Source organism: Rosa rugosa, chromosome 4, assembly GCF_958449725.1.
Source record: "Rosa rugosa chromosome 4, drRosRugo1.1, whole genome shotgun sequence".
In the NCBI taxonomy this organism is placed as follows: domain Eukaryota; kingdom Viridiplantae; phylum Streptophyta; class Magnoliopsida; order Rosales; family Rosaceae; genus Rosa; species Rosa rugosa.
Genome location: NC_084823.1, coordinates 29019319 through 29028719, shown reverse-complemented (window position 1 = coordinate 29028719; position 9401 = coordinate 29019319). Strand labels below are relative to the sequence as shown.

Genomic DNA, 9401 nt, shown 5'->3' with positions numbered 1-9401 from the left:
TGGAAGAGAGATTTGGAGTTGGGAATTCTCCAGCATCAATAGACAACGAAAAAGAGAAAAGAAAAAGAAAAAGGAGATTCTGGCGTTGGAAACGAGAAAGAAAGAGAAAAAGGAGAAAAAAGAGTGTCTGACGTTGGAAACAAGGAAAAAGGAGAAGAAAGAGAAAATGAAGAGTCTGGGAACATTGATTGAATTGGTGGTGGAACAGTGGGGTCCCCAGCTTACCAAACTTACCAAAACACATGCAACCGACTTCATGACCAATGCAAGCGCCAGGAAAGTGACAACGACGTTTCAATGCTTCCTGGAATGCATGAAACATCACAAGCTGACCAGCCCAACTGTGATACATCCAATGAAGAGAATATAATTCAGAGTTCTAATCTGTCAGAGTTTTTCTCCCTCTCTACATCGTCAACTGAAGAATCCGCTGTGAATTTCCCTCCTCAGGCACCTTGAATTTCGAATGAATCATCTGGGGTAGATAATATTGAGCCTAGGAAATCACGAGGGTTACCAAGGGTATTCCTAAGAAACAATATGAACCGGACATCAAAACCAAAGCTAAGTATCCTATAGCTAATTACATGTCTAACCGTAGGTTGTCTGGGTCACATGCACTTGTTGTTAATCAATTATCCACTGTATCTATTCCTAGTAGTGTACATGATGCTTTGGCGGATCATAAGTGGACTCAAGCGATGAATGAAGAACTAGAAGCTTTGCAGAAAAACTCGACTTGGGATATTGTGACTATGCCTACTGGAAAGAAGACTGTTGGATGTCAATGGGTGTTTACTGTGAAACTTAAAGCTGATGGGAGCATTGACAGGTACAAAGCAAGATTAGTTGCCAAAGGTTACACCCAGCGCTATGGAATTGATTATGAAGAGACGTTTGTCCCTGTAGCAAAGATCAATACTGTTCGAATCTTGATTTCACTTGCAGCAACTAAAGATTGGCCTCTACATCAGTTTGATGTGAAGAATGCTTTCCTCAATGGAAACTTGGAGGAAGAAGTGTATATGTACACGCCGCCAGGAGTCAAAAATATGCCTTGCGATACTGGCAAGGTTTGTAAGTTGAAGAAGTCTCTGTATGGTTTGAAGCAGTCTCCAAGAGATTGGTTTGGAAGGTTCTCCAAGTCTATGAGGGTGTTCAGATATAGACAAAGCAACTCGGATCATACCTTGTTCATCAAGCGTAATCAGGGTAAGATTACCGCACTGATAATATATGTTGATGATATGATTGTCATAGGGGATGATCTAAAAGAGATGGTGGCCCTACAGAAGTATCTTTCTAAGGAGTTTGAGATGAAGGACCTTGGGCAGTTGAAGTACTTTCTTGGAATTGAAGTTGCATGGTCTAAGAAGGGGATTTCTTTGTCCCAACGTAAGTATGTACTTGACTTGTTAGTTGAGACCGGGATGCTTGATTGCAACCCTATTGAGACACCGATCGAGATGAACCACAACCTAGCCATCTATCCAGATCAGGTTCCAACGGATAAAGGAAGGTACCAACGCCTAGTAGGGAGGCTTATTTATCTTTCTCATTCTAGACCTGATATTGCTTATGTTGTGAGTGTGGTTAGTCAATTTATGCATTGTCCCAATGAAGAGCATATGGATGCAGACTATCGCATTCTGAGATACCTTAAGATGGCACCTGGAAAAGGTTTGTTGTTTGAAAAAAATGATGAGTTGGAAGTTGTGGGGTACACGGATGCAGATTGGGCTGGTGATAAGACGGACAGACGATCCACATCTGGGTATTTTACATTTGTTGGAGGAAACCTCGTGACTTGGCTCAGCAAGAAACAGAAGGTTGTTGCTAGGTCAAGTGCTGAAGCTGAGTTTCGAGGTATGGCATATGGAGTTTGTGAGATGTTGTGGATTCGTAATGTGTTGAAAGATTTGGGTTTTAAACTCAAGAAGCCTATGAACTTGCATTGTGATAGCACATCTGCTATCGAAATTGCTCGTAATCCTGTACAACATGACCGGACTAAGCATGTGGAAGTAGAACGGCATTTCATTAAGGAAAACCTGGATAGGAAGATTATCCGTTTCCCTTTCATGTATACAGAAGATCAGTTAGCAGATGTTCTTAAGAAAGGAGTGTCAAGGAAAGTGTTTGACAACTCAATTGACAAGTTGGGCATGATCGACATCTATGCACCAACTTGAGGGGGAGTGTAGAATATTCTGTAAATATTTTCTTTCCTTGTACATGTAGATTACGTATTCTGTATAGTTGTAGGAGATTTTTTCCTATTAGGATTACTCTTGTATCTCTTTATAAACCTCCTATTTTGGAGAAGAATAATATTGAAGCATTCCAAACATATCGAATTCTTATTTTCTACTCTAAATTGAAGGTTGGAATTAGAACAACTTAAAACTGTGCATTTATTTTTAGGGAAAAATGCACGAACAGTGTCTGGAGACTCTGAGGACTGTCAAAATGATACCTGAACTTTCAAACGTATCAATGTGATACCTGGACTTATATTTTCTTGTCAACGTAGTACCTACATCAACTTTCAGTCACGGCACCGTTAAATTTACCACGTGTGAGGCACGTGACATACAAAATGAAGGTAAAAAGACTGATTTGCCCTATAACTAACATTTAAAATGCACGAACAGTGTCTAGAGACTCTTAGGACTATCAAAATGATACCTGAACTTTCAAACGTATCAATGTGGTACCTGGACTTATATTTTCTTGTCAACGTAGTACCTACATCAACTTTCCGTCACGGCACCGTTAAATTTATCACGTGTGACTATGTGAGGCACGTGAGGTACAAAATGAAGGTAAAAAGACTGATTTGCCCTATAACTGAAATTTTAAATATTTTTTTTGGTAAAAACATTTTAAATATTGTTTTTTGGTAAAAAGACTGATTTACCTTTAATTTTTTTAATTATTTTTTTTCACCCCACCACCTCTCGTCTTCTTCCTCTCCCCTCGATCAACCACTCTCTAAAAAGACTGGTTGTCCTCGCCAATTCCTCCCCCAACAACACCTCAGTACTCCTCGATTTCAGGCACACAGCGCTGACGCTGTTGACCTCGACGAAAGGATCGGCGGCGCACTTCATCGCCGATTTCAGATCTTTGACAAGCGAGGCTTCAAGAAGACTATGTCCTTCATTTTGGAGGACGAAATTGAAATTGAAATTGGGATTGGGATTAGGATTGGGATTTGGATTTGGATTGGGTTCTCTCGAAACTTCGACGGTACTCAAAGCGGGACTTGAGATCGAGGAAGGAGGAGGGCGGAGAGATCATCTATATCATTACTTGCTGGTGTTTTTGTTGTAGTTAATAACTTGATATTAATGGATTTTGAGTTTGAGTTCGAGTTTTGGTGGAGGTGTGGGTGTGGGTGGTGACGAAAAATGAAATTCAGGGTTTCTGCAACGTCTTCTTGGTTCTTCTTCTTCATTGCCCATTTCACAACAGGTCTGCATTGATGTTGTTGAGGCAATTTCAAAGGAGGAATGAAATTTTGTGTTAATTCGATCTGATACATCTGTGATTGTTTTGGTTGTTTTGCAACCAAGTCTTCGTGCTTTCTCTGTTGGACTTAGAGGTGTTGAAGAGGCCATCGACCTCGCGGCGGAAGCTGATAAGGCAGCGGGTCTTCTCCTAGATCCAATGCTCGGCCCTCTTCTTCGGGGCGCGGACCTCGTGGTCCTCGCCGCAGCTGCTGGTGTTGCCACCAATTAAGGCAGACTTGGGAGTTGAATAGGGTTGAATGATTTTGCAGAAACAAGTTGGACTTGGTTTTGTGTTTTAGAAGTGAATCGAACAAGGGAGAAGCTTTGCTAAAAAAAATGATTTCTCATTCTTTTTTGTTCTTGGAGTTCCCAGATCTTTCATTTCTCTTTCAAAATGGGTTTGTCGAGTTTAAGAAGATGAACACAAGGCCGGCCCTGAGGGCTGCCGACTGAGGCGGCTGCCTCAGGCCACAGGCCTCCGGCGGGCCTCCGTCAGTTTTTTTTTTATATCTAAATATAGATTTCAACAAAGGTTATATATTTTTCTTCGCACAAGTTGCATGATGGGCCGTTGTAGTTCAGTTGGTAGGTAATCTAGTGGCTTGCATTTATGAGCCACCCCACCGAGGTTCGATTTTTGAGCTTGTTCAATTCACTTTGCTTTTTTTATTTTTATTCTTTTTTCTGGTTTACTTTACTGCTCACCTTTAATTCCTTTTCTTTGTTGCTAATGTATATGAGTATAATTTATTTTACCCCTTATAATTTAAGAAAACAAATATAGATGTAACAAAATACTATATGAAAATTAAATTTTATTATTGAATAAAACAAATTTGGTTGATCGAACACTATTCATGAGGCCACATTTTATTTATTCGCCTAGCTCAGACCTCTACAATGTCAGGACCGGCCCTGGATGAACAAGAATGGGTTCAAGAACATGAACAATTGAGATTTCTTTTGCCTTTTTGCTGGGTTTGAGAAGATGAACATGAAGAAATATTAGGTTCATACTTATCGGATTGGGATTTTTTTTTTTTTTTTGAGAATATATTGGATTGATCTTGGTTAATAGAAAAAGCACAAAAAAAATAATCATCTTTTATTTTCAATATAATAAATTATTATGTTTTTATTTTCAATTTTAAATTTATTCATTTAAGATTTGATGGAGTGGAAAAGTTTTTTTTGCCCTCATTTTCGACCTCACATGCGTCAGACGTGACTCGAACTGACGGAGCCGTGACAGAAAGTTGATGTAGGTATTACGTTGACAAGAAAATATAAGTCTAGGTATCACATTGATACGTTTGAAAGTTCAGGTATCATTTTGACAGTCCTCAGAGTCTCCAGACACTGTTCGTGCATTTTTCCCTTTAGGATTTGATGGAGTGGAAAAGTCTTTTTTGCCCTCATTTTCGGCCTCACATGCGTCACACGTGACTCGAACTGACGGAGCCGTAACGGAAAGTTGATGTAGGTACTACGTTGACAAGAAAATATAAGTCCAGGTATCACATTGATACGTTTTAAAGTTCAGGTATCATTTTGACAGTCCTCAGAGTCTCCAGACACTGTTCATGCATTTTTCTCTTATTTTTAACCATTAGATGCAGTTGTGCCTTACAATCCTTCAAAAACATCCTAGATGAGTAGCTTTAGTTATCTAATTGATTGAATATCGTTTGTTCATTACTTATCTCATCGCCAATGAAACTAGCTAGCAAGAAAAATAATTTATACTTAACTAGTATTTGGTTTAGTGATAAGACATATCAAAGTGGAATCAAGTTAGAGTTCTCCCTCCGCTTTAATAAAACAAATAAAAAATTAAATATGTCATAAACGACTGTGAAAAAAATTGCATGGCTAATCAATTTGCAAAGCTACGGGCTAAACTAAATTAAGTAGATCGGAGTTTCGGATTCAAGTCCCTTCTTTTTCATCCGAAGTTGAAATTTTTTTAGTTAAAGCGTTGGATAAAAGACTTGATAATTTGAAATTACTTTAGGCCCGGAGTTTCATACTCCATTTGAACCTAGATTTGCAAAACAATGAGGCAAATCTAGTGCTATATATCAAAATTTTCAAGCTGCCTATATACTAACTTAAAGCGAGTCGGTGACTGTTGCAAGGGAAATACAAATCCCTTTCTTTGGCGGGTAAATGTGAAATCATTTAATCTCGTCATCCGTAAACGATGTGTTGTACAAACACTCTGAAAGTGAAATCACCATAGACAAAATTGTAATTATAGACCCTCAATCCTCAACAAGCAGCCTCGTAGTTAAAATGGCACACTCATGCACGGAGTCTCACACTCTCATGCACTTACGCATTCCCATCTTCAAAGTCCATCCACCACTCTTCGTCTGTCAACTCCATCATGCCATTACCCAAAAACCACCACCTCCATCTCTACCTCCTCCTCTTCCTCTTCCTCCTCTCCAACGCCGCCGCAGCCGACGAGCTTCAAATCCTGCTAAAACTCAAATCCTCCCTCCAAGACTCCAACGCCCAACTCTTCGCCACATGGGACTCCACCGCCAATTCGTTTTGCACCTTCACCGGAATCACCTGCAACAACGTTGGTTCGGTTCGAGAAATCGAACTTTCAAACCAGAAGCTGTCGGGGTCTCTTCCGTTGGACTCGATATGCCAACTTCCATCATTAGAAAAGCTCGCTTTCGGGTCCAATTTCCTGCACGGGACAATCACGGAGGACTTGAGAAACTGTACGAATTTGAAGTACCTGGATTTGGGGAAAAACTTGTTCACGGGTTCATTCCCTGACATATCTTCCTTGTCCCAACTGGAGCATCTTCATTTAAACGACAGCGTGTTTTCGGGGATTTTCCCGTGGACTTCTCTCACCAACATGACTGGTCTGATTCGTTTGAGCTTGGGTGACACCCCGTTTGATCCGAGCCCGTTTCCAAAGGAAGTAATAACTCTTAAGAAGCTCGAGTGGCTCTTCTTGGGATTCTGCAGCATCGAAGGAACGATACCGAGTGAAATCGGGAAATTGGTCGAGCTTATCAACCTGGAGCTGTCAACTAACAACATGACCGGAGAAATTCCGGCCGAGATTGGACAGCTCACCAAGCTCTGGCAGCTGGAGCTCTACTCCAACAGGTTCACCGGAAAACTTCCTTTCGGGCTAAGAAACCTCATCAATCTCGAGAACTTTGACGCTTCCGCGAATTTTCTAGAAGGCGATTTGAACGAGTTGGGGTTTCTGACCAATTTGGTTTCTCTGCAGCTGTATAAGAACAATTTTTCCGGCGAAGTACCGGAAGAATTCGGCGAGTTCAAGAAGCTTGTGGATCTGTCTTTGTACGCTAACAAGCTGACCGGTCCTCTGCCTCAGAAATTGGGGTCTTGGTCGGAGATGGACTTCATCGATGTGTCGGAAAATTTCTTGACCGGGACTATTCCGCCGGACATGTGCAACAAAGGGACGATGAAGAAGCTGCTCATGCTTCAGAACAAGTTGACTGGCGAAATTCCGGCAAACTACGCGAAGTGCACGACGCTGACCTTGTTCAGGGTCAACAACAACTCCCTCTCCGGTGTGGTTCCGGCTGGACTTTGGGGATTGCCGAATGTGGCAATCATTGACATCGCTTCAAATCAAATTGAAGGTCCGATTACTTCTGATATCGGAAACGCCAAGAAGCTTGCGCAGTTGTTTGTGAGTTACAATCGGTTATCTGGTGAATTACCGGACGAGCTTTCGAAGTCAACTTCGTTGGTTTCGGTTGTGTTGAATAACAATCAGTTTTCTGGTAAGATTCCAGCGAAGATAGGGGACTTGAAGCAATTGAGTACTCTGTATTTACAGAGCAACTTGTTGTCTTCTTCAATTCCCAAGTCATTAGGAAGCTGTAGTTTCCTGAGTGACTTGAACATGGCAAACAACTCGCTTTCCGGTAAAATCCCGTCATCTTTGGGCTCTTTGCTGAACTTGAATTCCTTGGATTTGTCTCACAATCAACTCTCCGGTAAAATCCCGAAAAGTCTGGCATCTCTGAGACTAAGCATGCTTGATCTTTCGCACAACAGACTGACTGGTGCCGTACCGGAATCTCTCTCGATTGCAGCCTACAAAGGCAGCCTTCGCGGCAACCCGGGTCTCTGCAGCATGGACATCACCTACTTCCCACGGTGCTCGCCGGAAAAGGAAATGTCCAACGATGTCAGGACACTTATTTGCTTCTCAGTGGGTATAGCAATACTGTTTGTTTCACTCATTTGCTTCTTGTTCTTAAAGAGGAAGAAGAAAGATCAAGACCGTTCATTGAAGGAAGAATCTTGGGATGTAAAGTCTTTCCATGTCATAACCTTCAGTGAGGATGAGATTCTTGATTCCATTACTCAAGAGAATCTAATTGGAAAAGGAGGTTCTGGAAATGTCTACAAAGTGTCACTAGCCAATGGCAAAGAACTCGCCGTGAAGCACATATGGAACACTGATCCAAGCGGCCGGAAAATGTTCAAGAGCACCACACCCATGCTCGGGAGACGGGGCAGTGGTAGTTCGAAATCGAAGGAATTTGATGCTGAGATGCAAACGTTGAGCTCAATAAGGCATGTGAATGTGGTGAAGTTGTTCTGCAGCATTACTAGTGAGGACTCAAGCCTTTTGGTCTACGAGTACTTACCGAATGGAAGCTTGTGGGATCGGCTGCATATGTGTGAGAACATGAAGCTTGATTGGGACGCAAGGTATGAGATTGCAGTCGGAGCAGCCAAAGGGTTGAAGTATCTGCACCATGGCTGTGAGAGGCTAGTGATTCATAGAGATGTCAAGTCCAGTAACATTTTGTTAGACGAGTTTTTGAAGCCCCGGATTGCGGATTTTGGGCTTGCCAAGATGGTTCAGCCGAATGCAATCAAGGACTCGACTCATGTTTTTGCTGGAACACACGGTTACATAGCTCCTGGTTAGTAATCAAATTCTTAGTTTTTATTCAGGTTCTGTTTTAAGGTAATTAATCAAATTTGTTATGTACTAATTTAATTTTGGTTATGCAGAATATGGTTACACCTACAAGGTGAATGAGAAGAGCGATGTGTATAGCTTCGGTGTAGTACTAATGGAGCTAGTGACCGGGAAAAAACCGATAGATCCATCATTTGGGGACAACAAGGACATAGTGAACTGGATATGTGGCAACCTGAAGGGTAGAGAGAGTGTGTTAGGTGTGGTGGACTCATACATTCCTGAGGCATATAGAGAAGAGTCTATCAAGGTATTGAGAATTGCAATTCTATGCACAGCTAGGCTTCCAGAGCTAAGACCTTCCATGAGAAGTGTCGTTCAAATGCTTGAAGAAGCTCGGAGCCAATGAAATTGCTGGACATTGTTATCAGCAAAGATGGTTCTAGTAAGAAAATGGAAGTACAAAAGGGAACAGAGAAGTGAAAATCCAGACTTGGGTTCGAAAATTAGTTGGAGCAACTCGATCGTCCTCTCCATGGTTATAATTAATTTACACTTAAAAAACTTGGAAAAACTGTGTAGTATATGACAACTGAGAATAGTGCCTGTAACTATATAATAGCCAGAGCCACCAAAATCATACATGTTTTGTAATTTTGTTAATGCATAAGAGTGGCCAAGGCTCTTTTTTGTACCATGTATTATATATGTATCTTAGTATCTAGTTGCCTTTGCCTTGCTTGAGAGGAAAGCTAGTTAATTTGTTTGAAAGAAAATTTGGAGAACATGCAGCCAAGTTTTAGACCCTTCTAAACTTTTAACCTTTCCTAAACATTTTAACTACTTGAACAGTATTTCGGGCATTAGTCACCGGAGTTGAGCATTACTCGAGATAGATTGATCGAGCAATACTTGGGGGGGCTCTAGTGGATATATTT

At 41.2% G+C, this 9401-nt stretch overlaps 1 pseudogene; it reads left to right on the top strand.

Annotated features, from left to right (window-relative positions):
- Window positions 1–5850: 5850 nt before the first annotated feature.
- On the top strand, window positions 5851–9164 carry LOC133707376 (receptor-like protein kinase 7; annotated as a pseudogene).
- The last annotated feature ends 237 nt before the right edge of the window (window positions 9165–9401 follow it).